The sequence below is a fragment of the Rhinoderma darwinii genome, chromosome 6 (assembly GCF_050947455.1).
Source record: "Rhinoderma darwinii isolate aRhiDar2 chromosome 6, aRhiDar2.hap1, whole genome shotgun sequence".
NCBI classification, from domain to species: Eukaryota; Metazoa; Chordata; class Amphibia; order Anura; family Rhinodermatidae; genus Rhinoderma; species Rhinoderma darwinii.
In genome coordinates, this window is record NC_134692.1 from 47007457 (window position 1) to 47021868 (window position 14412).

Below are 14412 nucleotides of genomic sequence, written 5' to 3' on the forward strand. Positions count from 1 at the left end.
CTGTGCAGAAATGATTGTGTCACAGCGTAACACACATCTATGGATTATTTTATTGTTTTTTTTTACCCCATTATTATACCACCTGACTATGCCCCTTATATACTCCGCCCGGCTTACATATGCCCTACATTATAAACGGAAACACCAGTAAGACTCCAAACAAAACTACTACCAAGCAAAATCCACGCTCCAAAAGCCAAATGGCATTTCCTCCCATCTGAACCCTACAGCGTGCCCAAACAGCAGTTTCCTTCCACATATATGGCACCGTCATACCCGGGAGAACCATTTTAGCAATTTTTGGGGTGTGTGTCTCCAGTGGCATAAGCTGGGCACGACATATTTGCCACTGAATGGCATATCTGGGGAAAAATATAAATTTTTAATTTGCACCATCCACAGCGCATTCATTTATGGAAAAGACCTGTGGGGTGAAAATGCTCACTACACCCCTTAATAAATGCCTTGAGGGGTGCAGTTTCCATAATGGGGTCACTTCCCAGGGGTTTATTTTTATTATTTCACATCTGAGCCTCTGCAGTTGTGAACCAATACTTTGTAAATCGCCAAATTAGGCCTCAATTTTACATGGTATGCTTTCACTCCTGAGCCTGGTCGACTGTCCAGGCAAGAGATTAGGGCCACATGTAGGGTGTTTCGAAAACCAGGAAACCCAGCATAATAATTAGAGAGCTGTCTTGTTATGGTGGCACAAGCCGGGCACTACATATTGTCCACATATCTGTGGAAAAAATCCCATTTTCACTCTGCAACATCGAGTTCACACTAATTTCTACAAAACACCTGCAGGGTTAACATGCTCACTACACCCCTAGGTAAATGCATTGAGGGGTGTAGTTTCCAAAATTTGGTCACTTCTGGGGGGTTTCCACTGTTTTGGGCCCACAGGCGCCCAGAAACCAATCCAGCAACATCTGCACTCCAAATGGCGATCCTTCCCTTCTGAGCCCTGCCGTGTGCCCAAACAGCAGTTTATGACCACATATGGGGTATTGCCGTACTCGGTAGAAATTGCTTTACAAATGTTGGGTTCTTTTTTTCCCTTTTATTTGTTGCGAAAATGAAAAAAAATGTGCTAAAGCTACGTCTTATTGAAGAAAAAGGATTGTTTTTATTTTCACTGCCCAATTCTAATAAATTCTATGAAACATCTGTGGGGTCAAAATGCTCACTACGCCCCTAGATGAATTCCTCAAGAGGTGTCGTTTCCTAAATGGTGTCACTTTTTGGGCGTTTTCATTGTTTTTTCCCCTCAGGGGCTTTGCAAATGTGACATGGCCGCCGCAAACCATTCCTGCTCAATGTGATCTCCAAAAGCCAAATAGCGCTCTTTCCCTTCTAAGCCAAGCCGTGTCTCCAAACAGCCGTTTATTACCACATGTGGGGCATTGTTTTACTCGGGAGAAATTGCTTTACAAATTTTGTGGTGCTTTTTCTCCTTCAGTCCTTGTGGAAATGAGTAAAAATAAGCTAAACCTACATTTTCTTTGAAAAAATGTTTATTTTAATTTTCACGGCCTACTTCCAATAATTTCTGTAAAAAACCTGTGCGGTCAAAATGCTCACTGTACACCTAGATAATTTCCTTGAGGTGTGTAGTTTCCCAGATGGGGTCACTTTTGGGGGATTTTGACTGTTTTGGCACCGCAAGAGCCCTTCAAACCTGACATGGTGCCTAAAATTTATTCTAACAAAAATAAGGCCCCAAAATCCACTAGGTGTTCCTTTGCTTCTGAGGCCGGTGCTTCAGTCCAGTAGCACGCTACGGCCACATGTGGGATATTTCCTAAAACTGCAGAAACTGGGCAACAAATATTGAGTTGCATTTCTCTGGTAAAACCTTCTGTGTTATAAAAAAAATTGTACTAAAAATTTATTTCTGCAAAAAAATATGACATTTGTAAATTTCACCTCTACTTTGCTTTAATTCCTGTGACATGTGTAAAGGGTTAAGACATTTTCTAAATGCTGTTTTGAATACTTTGAGGGGTGAAGTTTTTAAAATGGGGTGACTTATTGGGGGTTTCTAATATATAAGGCCCTCAAAGCCACTTCACAACTGAACTGGCCCCTGTAAAAATGGCCTTTTGAAATTTTCTTGAAAATGTGAGAAATTGCTGCTAAAGTTCTAAAACTTGTAACGTCATAGAAAAATAAAAGGATGTTCAAAAAACGATACCAGTCTAAAGTAGACATATGGGGGATGTTAATTAGCAACAATTTTGTGTGGTATAACTGCCTGTCTTACAAGCAAATACATTTAAATTGAGAAAAATGCTAATTTTTGCAATTTTTCGCTACATTTTGGTGTTTTTCACAATTAAATACTGAACATATTGAGCAAATTTTGCCAGTAACTTAAAGTCCAATGTGTCACGAGAAAACAATCTCAGAATCGCTTGGATAGGTGAAAGCATTCCGGAGTTATTACCACATAAAATGACACATGTCAGATTTGAAAAATGAGGCTCTGTCAGGAAGGTCAAAAGTGGCTAAAGAGGGAAGGGGTTAATTAAAAATAGTCATACAGAAAACCAGTATTGTGTTATGAAATCTTCCCTACGTCGCTGCATTCAGCAAGTATTACCAAGCACTGTATCTAGTCCTATAACTTATGTGTAACATTAATGTACAATGTTAAACATACAAATGTTAAGTTTAATATTGTATTTTATTGTTAGAGGATACTGTAGTGATCTTCTACCTGTGGCTCTTCAGCACAGTATATACTAATAGTCAGGGGCTAGTAGCTCATGATGGGAGTTTGATTTTCATACTCGCGGGAGAGCCACAGGTAAAATAAGACTGCCGTACAGTAAAGACTACACTACTGTCTCACAGTATGCTATTGGTTCTTGAGATTGACACATAAATTCTATCATGCAGGGTTAAAATGGACAGTTTTCTTTTGGTGCTAGAACTCGCCATAGTTAGTCCTCAAATGTCTGGCTTTATGAAGACATTAAAAGGCAAATTACAGACTGATGTGCTTGCCTTTTTTTCCATTTTCCCCCTTTCTTCCTTTTCTATTCACCAGTCCATGTGCAACTAAATCTCTTTTTCTATCTGTAAGTTAGTACATTCAGTACTGTAGTACAGTACTAGCCCCTGTACACGCTGTTTAATGCCCCATGAAGCTTATAATTCAGTAGTTCTCCGGCAGGATTGTCATCTTGATCTGTATTAATACACTTCTCTGGTAGTACAGAATGAAGTTTATTGGATACCAAAACCTGTTATGGCACAAGAGCAGGTATTGAGGGTTTGGATAGAATCTCATCGGCATATCACACAGCATGGTCCCCCTCTAAATCTTGGTCCCCAGCATTGTACTCCACGTCATTCCTTGTCCCCAGCATGACACCCACACACAATCCTGGTACCCAGCATGGCACCCCCCTTGCATCACACTGACTGATACGCCATGATGCTTACCGCGTAGTAGTTATTGCACCAGTACTGTATTCTTGTTCTCCAACTGTGCAGTCCAGTAACTTCTTTAGTAGTTCTAGCACATGAGCAGATAGCATCACATCAGCATATCATACAGTATGGTAGCCCCACTAAATCTTGGTCCACAGTATGGCACCCCTTGTCATTCCTGGTCCCCAGCATGGCATCCCCTGTTATTTCTGGTCCTCATCTTGGCACCTTCTGTCATTCCTGGTCTTCAGCCTGGAACCACTTTTTATTCCTGGTCCCCAGCATGGTTCCTCTCTTATTCACGGTCCCCAGCATGACTCCCCTCTTATTTATGGTCGCCTGCATGGCACCCCCTTTGTTAATGGTACCAAGCATGGCACCCCTGGATTAATATTTCCCAGCATGGCACTCCCTGTCATTCCTATTCCTCAGTGTGGTACCCCTTTTATACATGGTCCTCAGCATGGCAACCTCTCTCTTTCTTGGCCCCCAGATCCCCTATTCAAGTTCCAAGTCAGTGTAAGCTCCCTTGTTCAGCACTCACTGTTTTGAAGGCCTGGCAGAATTTTGGCACTGCTAGATATCAGGAATGTTGACCCTCCAAGGGCTCTGCTTAGCGCGCTAGCCATGTCCCTTATCCTGCATGTGGTCTTGGTCTTGGGTTACCTGTACAGAAATTTGCAGGAAAAAGTGGTCATTGGTTGGAAAGGAGGTGCCCAGCTGAAAGAGGGGCAGCATCCATAGACTTTAATGACAGAAAAATCTGTCACAGAAAGAAAACTGTCGAGATGGGGGGGGGTCTTCTCAGAGGGGTGGTGACTGGGGAGGTTTCACTGTATAATATAATGCTTTTATTTGTTATGATCCCAATTTCACAAAATGGGACTTATCCTTTAACTGCTTTACCAGATTTTTAAATAATTGAAAAACTTCCTACCATTCAGCAGCCAGATGGCAGAAAGGGTTAATATTCCATTTTGATTCACTAACCTTTTAATTTCCTCTATCCATTTCTGTGTGCATGCAGCCCTGGGATACAGGTGTTAAGCTCCCTGAGGGCTACCCACCGGTAATGTGCATAGTAAGACATGACTTTAAACCTACTTTCCTCCTACACACAAAGTCCAGTGGAAAGTCATCATCCTCATCCGTTATTCTAAAATAGAAGTCTGAGCCACATATCATGTAAGCTCAACCCCATCACACAAAACACCTACTCAGACTGAGAGCTTCTGTGGTTTGATTGCCTTCAACCCACACAGCCCTGAAAAGATCTGTCTCCACCACTGTAAGCTTGTGTCTCAGTCTGTTTTTTGGGGGTGACATGTTTCTATGTAAATATCAGATGGCAAGGATAAATGCATTTTTTAATTATCCCTTTCCCCAATGCAATGCAGTTGTTTCATTGAAGGCTTATTGCCATTCAAATATGTAAGAATTGGATTTTCACAATCTCTGTTCGTAGGCTTCTAAACTGCCCAGTTCTCTAATTTAGCATACTAAATTCTGTTCAAATTAAAAATGCATAAAACTTTTAAAGGAGTTTTCCCATGAGAGACATTTATGACATATCCACAGGATATCCATATCCATAGGTGTGAGCCGCACCTATCTCTAGAACGGGGCCCCCTAAACCCCGTTCTGGAGCTCTATGTTGCGGCTGAATCAGGTGAATCCTGACCATGAGTTAGGAAACAGCGTAGCTTGCTCAGCTGCGCTGTTTCCGTAAGTCCCATAGAACTGAATGATAGTTACGGAACCAGCGTATCTCGCATGCTACGCTGCTTCCGTAACTGCCTTTCACTACTATGGGAGCTACGGAAATAGTGTAGCTTAGCGAGCTACGCTGTTTTCGTAACTCCCGACCGTATAGTCAGGCAGTGGCCGGGGAGGCAGAGGAAGCAGAAAAAGGTAGATTGGGGTTTAGGGTATGTGCACATGTAGTGTTTTCAGGCGTATTATGGGACATTTACACCTTGAAAAACGTCTTGAGACGTTTTTGGAGACGTTTTTCATGGACTCTATAGAAAAACAGCTCCAAAAACGGCCGTAAAAAACGCAGCGAAAAACGCTACTAAATTAAAAAACAGCTGAAAATCAGGAGCTGTTTCCCCTTGAAAGCAGCTCCGTATTTTCAGACATTTTTTATTTTGTGTGTGCACATACCTTTAGGGGGCCCCGTTCTAGAGATGATTGCGGGTCTCAGAGGTAGTACCGGAATCTATCAGACATTTATGACATATCCTGTGGATATGTCATAAATGTCTCCCATGGGAAAACCCCTTTAACCCCTTAACGCCGAAGGACGGAAATATCCGTCCTCTGCAGCTGCTAGTTCGCGCAGGAGGACGGATATATCCGTCCTGTGATGTCGCGGGTACTGTGCGGGTACTGCCACTGTACCCACGTGATCAGCGGTAGGAGCACGGCTGTTATAGTTTATATAACTAAATTAACTGATTAAAAATAATATCCAATATGTAGAGCAAATATTGTTACATAAATTATAATAGGCAATCACAAACCGTTTAACGAAGACCACTCAAAGAAGACCACTCACAATTGCAGTTAAACATGATCTTTTGGAGGGGTGGTTCTCTTAAAGGCTATGTAAACTTTTGAGCACTTTTTTTTATAATTTGTTTTTAAAATAAACAATAACGTATTAGGGGATTTTAGACAACTTTTTAATTGGTTTTATTAAAATGTAGTTTTTCTTTTTGAGATAAAACTTCTATGTATCCTGGATACATAGAAGCTATATCTTGCGCTCAAACCCGAATCCGTCAGGTCAGCGGGACTATCGGCTTTGGTGATGGCGGGTCCTGCGTATCTCTGATATGCAGGATCAATCTGCTTTCACATCTAAGTTCTTGAATTAGATGTGAGCGATAACAGGTGGATCCTGCGTGTCAGAGACACCCACCTGACACTGACATGTGCAGTAAGGCCACTTTCACATGGCAGTATTTAAGTCAGTAATATGCATCAGTATCTGGAAGCCAAAACCAGGGTTGGAAAATAAGCAGAAAAAGTATAATAGAAAGATTTTCACCTCTTTCCGTATTTTGGTCCCACTCCTGATTTTGGCTTCCAAATACTGACCAAAATACTGCTGTGTGAAAGTGGCCTAATAGGGAGTAATCTGTCAATCAGCAGCAGCGGGTGGGAGGGGGTGCCTACAGCTCTGAATATGCTGTTCTCCAGACTCATAGTGCTTGCAGTGCGCCGCAACTAATAAACTGTAAGTTTAACCCCTTCAGGATGCAGTTATTTTGGGCCTGTTTTTTTTTTTTTTTCACTACTGCGTTCCGAGAGCCATAACTTTTAAATATTTTTGTCGATGTAGCCGTATGAGTGGTTATTTTTTTGTGGATTGAGCTGTATTTTTTTAATGACCTAATTTTGGGGTACAAATAATAAGTTAAAAAATAATTGACAAACACAATTCTGTTTTATGGGTTTAGTTTTTAAGGCGCTTGTCACGTGGCATAAATGACGTGTTAACTTTATTCTGCGGGTGATTACTATTATTGCGATACATAATTTATATAGCTTTTTTTATGTTTTACTACTTTTGCCCAATAAAAGCAATTTTTAAAAAATATTTACCAGATCTTTCGGACTATAAGACGCGATTTTTAGCAAGAATAAATCTTGCTAAAAAGTCCCTGTGTCTTATACTCGGCAGTCAAGGGACCCGGCAGTGCCAGGACCCCTGACCGCTTCTTACTTAACCCCTTCCATAGAGCGGGGAGGGGATGATGTTTGGAGCGGAGCGGGCTCACGCGCTGAGCTCGCTCCATACACTGCAGCAGACACGCTGCTCTAACAGCCAGGAACAGCGAAGGTGCGGTTCCTAGCCGTTTAACTAGTTAAATGCTGCGCTCAATAGCGGGGTCTTCCCATGAAAGACATTTATGACTTATCCACAGGATATTCCAACAAAGTAGTAGGACAACAGCACATGATTTGGAGACGTGTGCTGTTGTCCTACTATTTTGTTGGAATTTACATTATGCCAGAGAAAGTTTGCCTGGCTTGACAGCGTGCACCTCACCAGAAACTCGGGACTTGTGCTGCTTCCAAATTTTTTATTTTTGGCTCAATATCCTCAGGATATGTCATAAATGTTAGATAGATGCGGGTCCCACCTCTTGGACCCGCACTTATCTCTAGAATGGGGCCCCCTAAGCCCCGTTTTATCTTACTCGGCTCCACTGTCTCCCGGCCACCTCCTGTTCGTACGCTGCTTCCGTAACTCCTCCATGTATTGCAGTATATTGTACCAGCGATCTAATGAAAGCTGTTTCAAGTCCCCTAGGGGAACTAATAAAATGTATATAAAAAAAAAAAGTTACATACATTTCCAGGAGTGTAAAAAAATATTAAATGTTAAAAAAAAACCTTTTCCCATTTTTCCACAAGTAAAACGTAAAAAAAAAAAATTGGTATCGCTGCATCCGTAAAAATCCGAACTATTACAATATGCCATTATTTAACTCGCACAGTGAACGGCGTACAAGAAAAAAATCATTTAAAACCCCAAAATCTTTGTTTTTTTGGTCACCATAGTGCTAAAAAGTATGAAATAAAAAGTGATAAAGCATTGTATGAACCAAAAAAATTATGCTAATAAAAACTACAGCTCGTTCCGCAAAAAAATAAGCCCTCACACTGCTCAAACGATGAAAAAATGTAAAAGTTATGGATCTCAGAATGTGGTGAAACCAAACAAATTATTTTTTTTAACCATCAGTTTTTTCTTTGTAAAAGTAGTAGAATATGAAATGTTTTCTTATTTTCTGTTGTCTAAAACCTGGGTGCGTCTTAGGGTATGTTCACACGCTTAGCAACAAACATCTGAAAATACGGAGCTGTTTTCAAGGGAAAACAGCTCCTGATTTTCAGACGTTTCTTAAGCCACTCACGATTTTCGCTGCGTTTTACTCTGCGTTTTTTACAGCCGTTTTTGGAGCTGTTTTCGATAGTCAATTAAAAACGGCTCCAAAAACGTCCCAAGAAGTGACATGCACTTCTTTTTCGGGGATGTTTTTTTACGCGGCCGTTTTTTAAATTAACTTTTATTCCTTTTTTGGGAGGGGGTTGAAAATAAAATTCTGCCATACTTTTTTTTACGACATTCACTGAGCGGGAAAAATTAGGTTCATTTTATAACACAGGTCATTAAGGTTGCGGCAATACCAGTAATGTGTAGTTTTTCAGATTACATTTTTCCATAATGAAGCATTGTGTAAGGGGAAAAAAAGGTTTGTTTTTTTTTCAGTTTTTTTAAATTTATGATTTTATGGACATTTTTTTTGACAGGCAGTCGATTAGTTCCTTCCACAGGCATACACACATGGCAGACCTGGGGACATTCTTTAGGGGGCCAACTTATGAAGTAACAGATGGAGCGGTCTCACCACTTAGATGCCACGGTCGCTATTGAGGGGATAACAGCCAGGTTCAGAGTTATATATAAATATATACAAATATACAGCTGACATCTGCTGCGGTTGGTGCAGGCACAGGTACTTTGCAGACACCATCCCTGTGATGCACATTTACAGTGCCTGGCGCTAACTACATAGAACAAAACAAACGACACCATCTTCACACATAAAGGACACACGCCTAAAGTCAACGTGTCTGTCCCTACTGCATGTTGCTTCCAGAGAGGGCAGTATGAAGTAGGTGACAAAGTCGCTTTGAAAACTGACACTGCAGCTGAGCAATAAACAATATTTCATTAAAAAAAACACCACTCCAGGAGTTTTTGAAGATGTTTTTAAATGCAACAGAAAACTCCTGTCTGAACTCGGCCTTATGCTGCCTTCACACAGGCAGTTATTGATGCAGTTTTGTTTTATCCGGCCTTATGGAAGTAGGTTATAAAAGCTGAGCACTACTCACCAAATAGAAGATGTGAACCCGTGTTCAGAGAATAAAATTGTCCTTGTCTGACATTAACTTTGAGCTCAACGGGTTGAGGATAAGAACCTAATAGCTTTACTTGTTATCAAGCAACCTATCTGCGCAGTATTAGGGTTGGTAGGACTCTGAACTACCTGATCTGTTTCCGAGGAAACAAAACAAAATAACATTGATTTAAGAAATGTTTTTTTCTATTTTTCTAACGGTCCTTGTGGGTTAACTGACATATGCTGGCTGCACACATGACCATTTTGTAATTTACCCAGTGATTACATTTGTTTTTAATTTAGTCACATCAAAAAAGGCTAGCTTAGCCAGATAGAAGTATAGTAGCGAAACGATCTGACTGTTTTTCTTGTTTCCCAGTTGTTAGTTAGAACAAGCAAATATGAGAAACTTTCTCCACTTATCAGGCTCCACCCGTCCTAACTTTTCACTCACTCTGAATTTACTACTTTTTTCGTCCTCTCAAGATGAGATGGACTATCAGCTCACTGAGGGTAACTGGTTACAGCTGCTCATAGAACTGGTGGAGGAGTAGGGAGCTGGAACAGAGATAGGGTATGTTCACACGGCAACGGCAGATACGTCTGAAATTACGGAGCTGTTTTCAGGCGAAAACAGCTCCTGAATTTCTGATGTTTTTACAAGTGCACGCGTTTTTCACGGCATCCATTACGGATGTAATTGGAGATATTTTTCAATGGAGTCAATGAAAAACGGCTCCAATTACGTCCCAAGAAGTGACATGCACTTCTTTGACGCGGGCGTCTTTTTACGCGTATACACCTCGTAAAAATACACCTCGTCTGCACAGAACATCGTAAAACCCATTGAAATCAATAGGCAGATGTTTGCCTACGTATTGGAGCCGTTTTTTCAGGCGTAATTCGAGGCGTAAAACGCCTGAATTCCGTCCATAACTAGGACGTGTGAACATACCCTAAGAGAGACGCACAGAGACGGTGCAGCATCTTCTGGTAAGAGATATATGTCACCCCGTTGCGGGATTTACAGCTACACTGCTCATTACTGCTGTATAATCTCCTACGTTGCTGCTGTTTCTATATATGTGATAGATAGAGGTAAGAGAGCAGGATTCTACCCATCTATGTGTGCAGTGTATAGAAGACATGATAGCAGTTCGGCTCCACCCACTAGCTCAGAGACCACTGTGAATTAGAGTAAGGGCACGGCCAGACGTGGCGGAATTGCTGTGGAATTCCGCTGCGGACCATCCGCAGTGGAATTCTCCAGCGGACGTTTTTTAACAGTTGTTTCAATACATTTTGAGGCAAGTTAATTCAGACGTTGCGGAAAACTCCGTAGGACCATAGGCTGAGGTGCGGAATTTTCCCTCCGCATCATGCACTGACTGTTGCGGAGAAGAAGCGAAATTTCACTGCGGATTTCAGCCTTTGCAATGCAAAACTGAAATCTGTGGCACGTGCGCTGTCTTTTCGGCAATGTCTGAATTACCTGTCAAATATGCAAATGTTGGTGCAGATTCGTTCCGTAATTGCCCCAAATCTGCACCAACATTTGCAGTGGAAAAACGCCGCCACATCTGGCCGTGCCCTTAGGCTGGGTTCACACGAGCATGTTACGTCCGTAATGGACGGAACGTATTTCGGCCGCAAGTCCCGGACTGAACACACTGCAGGGAGCCGGGCTCCTAGCATCATAGTTATGTACGACGCTAGGAGTCCCTGCCTCTCCGTGGAACTACTGTCCCGTACTGAAAACATGATTACAGTACGGGACAGTTGTCCTGCAGCGAGGCAGGGACTCCTAGCGTCGTACATAACTATGATGCTAGGAGCCCGGCTCCCTGCAGTGTGTTCGGTCCGGGACTTGCGGCCGAAATACGTTCCGTCCATTACGGACGTAACATGCTCGTGTGAACCCAGCCTTAGAGTCTGCAGAGGAGAAAACTGCTAAATAATGCAGAATACGGGTCATATAATGGGCAGAAATAGTGTTATTCCTCATGTACACACATATGACAGCTTATTTTGAAAAGTCACCTGAAAGTTTAGGTACGCTTTAAGGCTATGTTCACACAGAGTATTTTGGGGGAGGAATATCTGCCTCAAAATTCCGTTCGGAACTTTGAGGCAGATATTCCTCTCCCTGCACGCCGATTTTCGCGGCAATTATCGCGCCGTTTTTCGCCCGCGGCCATTGAGCTCCGCGGGCATAAAACAGCGAGATATACGCTTTCTCCTGCCTCCCATTGAAGTCAATGGGAGGTTGGAGGCGGAAGCGCCCGAAGATAGGGCATGTCGCTACTTTTTCCCGCGAGGCAGTTTTACTGCTCGCGAGAAAAAGACGCCGACGCCTCCCATTGAAATCAATGGGAGGCGTTCTCGGGCCGTTTCTGCCGAGTTTTGCGACGCGGTTTCTGCGTCAAAAAACTTGGCAAAATACCCCGTGTGAACATAGCCTAAATGTGTTTTTGGGAGAGTTTTCTTTTATTTGTGTCATTCTGTACATGCATTTTCCCTGTCATTTTTTAAGTCAGTATTGGTTTGCTTAAACATAGAAAAAATATAATGTAAAGATTTATACTTCGTTTTGCATCTTTTCTTTTTGCATCTTTCTTTAAAATAGATGCAAAATACTGTGTAACATTATAACACTGTTCCTACAGTGTCTGCTGTGTGGACCAGAAGTCTCTTTTACTATGCATTCCTATGAGAGCTCATAGGAATGAATAGTGAAAGAGACTTCCAGTCCACACAGCAGACGCTGTAGGAATCGGCAGGGCACAATGCGGTCACATGACATAATTGCGGTCAGGATATTTCTTCAACAAAGCACCCGGTGAGAGGATGACCTGCCCTACCTTTTAATGGGTGGCCTCCTGAGAGGATGTAGCTTTGCCCAATGTGACCGCTTGAGCCTGTGATCACATGAGACAAAACAACGTCATCTCAGAAGGACACCAGGGATACCAGGTGAGAATAGTATTTTTTTTTTATCTCCTCATCACCCCTCTTTCTTTTTTTAATCTGTAATTTGTTTAGAATCGATTTGCTCATCTCAACTTCTAACTAATAGGTATTGTACAAAGTGGACAATGCCCTTAAAGGGTTTTTCCATCATAGAAAGTGAGGTTATATTGATAAAATAAGCCATCACTCTCTAATCGTTGGAGGTCTGACTGCCAGGACCTACACCCATGCTGAAAATGAAGGGGCCTCAGTGCTGCTTCTCTTCACATATTTTCACCTACTTGGGACCCCCTCTTTGATCCAGAATAGAGAGCCATTCTGTAAACTTCATCTGAATGTCCGCCATGAAACACTACAGTTCCCCTGGCTGGCTGTGGTGCCGGTAGCTGGACCCACGGCAATCAGGAAAGTACATCTGCATTTCCATGTAAATGTATGTGACACCCAGCTAAATAACATTGCTTAACTTGATTGGTTCTTCTAAAATTGCAATATTAATAAAGCTTTTGCATTGGGTTTTGCCAACCTCCTGATTGCTCTGTGAATCCCAGGATATGCTCAGTCAAACATCTCCAATAGTTATTCAAAGTATAAATAATACGAGTATGGACACAAACCAGTATTAATCACAAAACTATGTTTTAATAATAGATTAATTATTTTTTGGGCTGTAAAAGTACAGTGTAGGTCTATGGTTGTGCAGCAGATCTGCATGAGGATTGCAACCTGTTCTTTTTTTCTCCTTTTTGTACTGAACATGCACTGGTGGTTATCTTTCTTAGGCTTTGTACACACTTCCTGTAAGATTTCAAATGCCCTTTGATAGTTAGAATAACGTAGCTGTCACGATCCGTGGGTATGTGGACATATCGTAAGGGACCATGATGAATCAGTCCAAAACTCTCATATCCGTCATACAGTTGGTCCTATAAAATTGCAAGCTGACTGATGCATTTTCTTTAAGATGAGTTGCAAAGCAAAAAAGCATACTGCAAAAATGCAAGAGCGAACCCGGGCTTATGCTCCATGGTCATACAAATGAGCTAGCTGTCGGAAGAACAGCTAAACCCCCGATTCTACCATAAACATGCACACTCGTTTCATTCAAGTGAAAATTATAACAAGCTTAAAAAAATCTGTAAAAAAATAAATAATAAAATCTGCAAAAATACAAAATGAACGGCAGGTGGCCAAAGATAGCAAAGCAAATCCCCTAAAAATTCATAAGTATATAATTTAAAAAAAGAAAGGTCAGTACATGTAGGACCCCTAAATAGTGGTAAAGGGGAGTTGGTCATGGGGGATCAATAGAAGGCAGAGCTATTGTATGTAGAACAGAAGAAAGATCAGCTGATATAGCCGGTGCCAGTGCTGTTAATACATCAATTAATATACTGAATTGGCTGAATGTAGATATGGTCCAAGCTGAGTTTAATAAAATAAATGTGAACAATGTGAACAAGGCTCCAGGACCAGATGGGTTACACCTTTGAGTTTTTAAAGAACCTTGTTCAGTGATTTCGGTCCCCCTATTCATCATATTTAGAGATTCAACAGCTATGACACACATATGATTTTAGCCACAGTTGCTGCAAGTGCTGGAAATTCGCTCATTGGCCAGGTCCGAGCTAGTAGTCACATGGGAGAGACTTGAAAGAGAAAAGTACCAGACTTCTGCGCTACCTAAACAATTAAACAAGCAGAATCCAGAGGTAATAACTACTATGTAGGATTTATTAAAATTACAAGTCTAAAAAAACACGTTGCGGGGATCATTCCCTTTCATCAGAACAAATAGACTTGTTTATTTATTACCTCTGGACACTACCTACGCCATTACTTGGGAAGCACAGAAGTCTGGAACTTTTTTCTATGATGCATCTTCCATCATGTAGTTGTTAACCTGTCTCCTTCGCTGAGACCATCCTACAGTCATTTATTTTGAAACGTGTTTTTATACTGCAATTCTTTTATAGTGTAAAAGTTACTATTGAATGCTCAGTGCCATTCAGTTTTATATTGAACATCTTATATTGTATCAAACTAAACTCTTTCCAAATATGATATTTCTAAA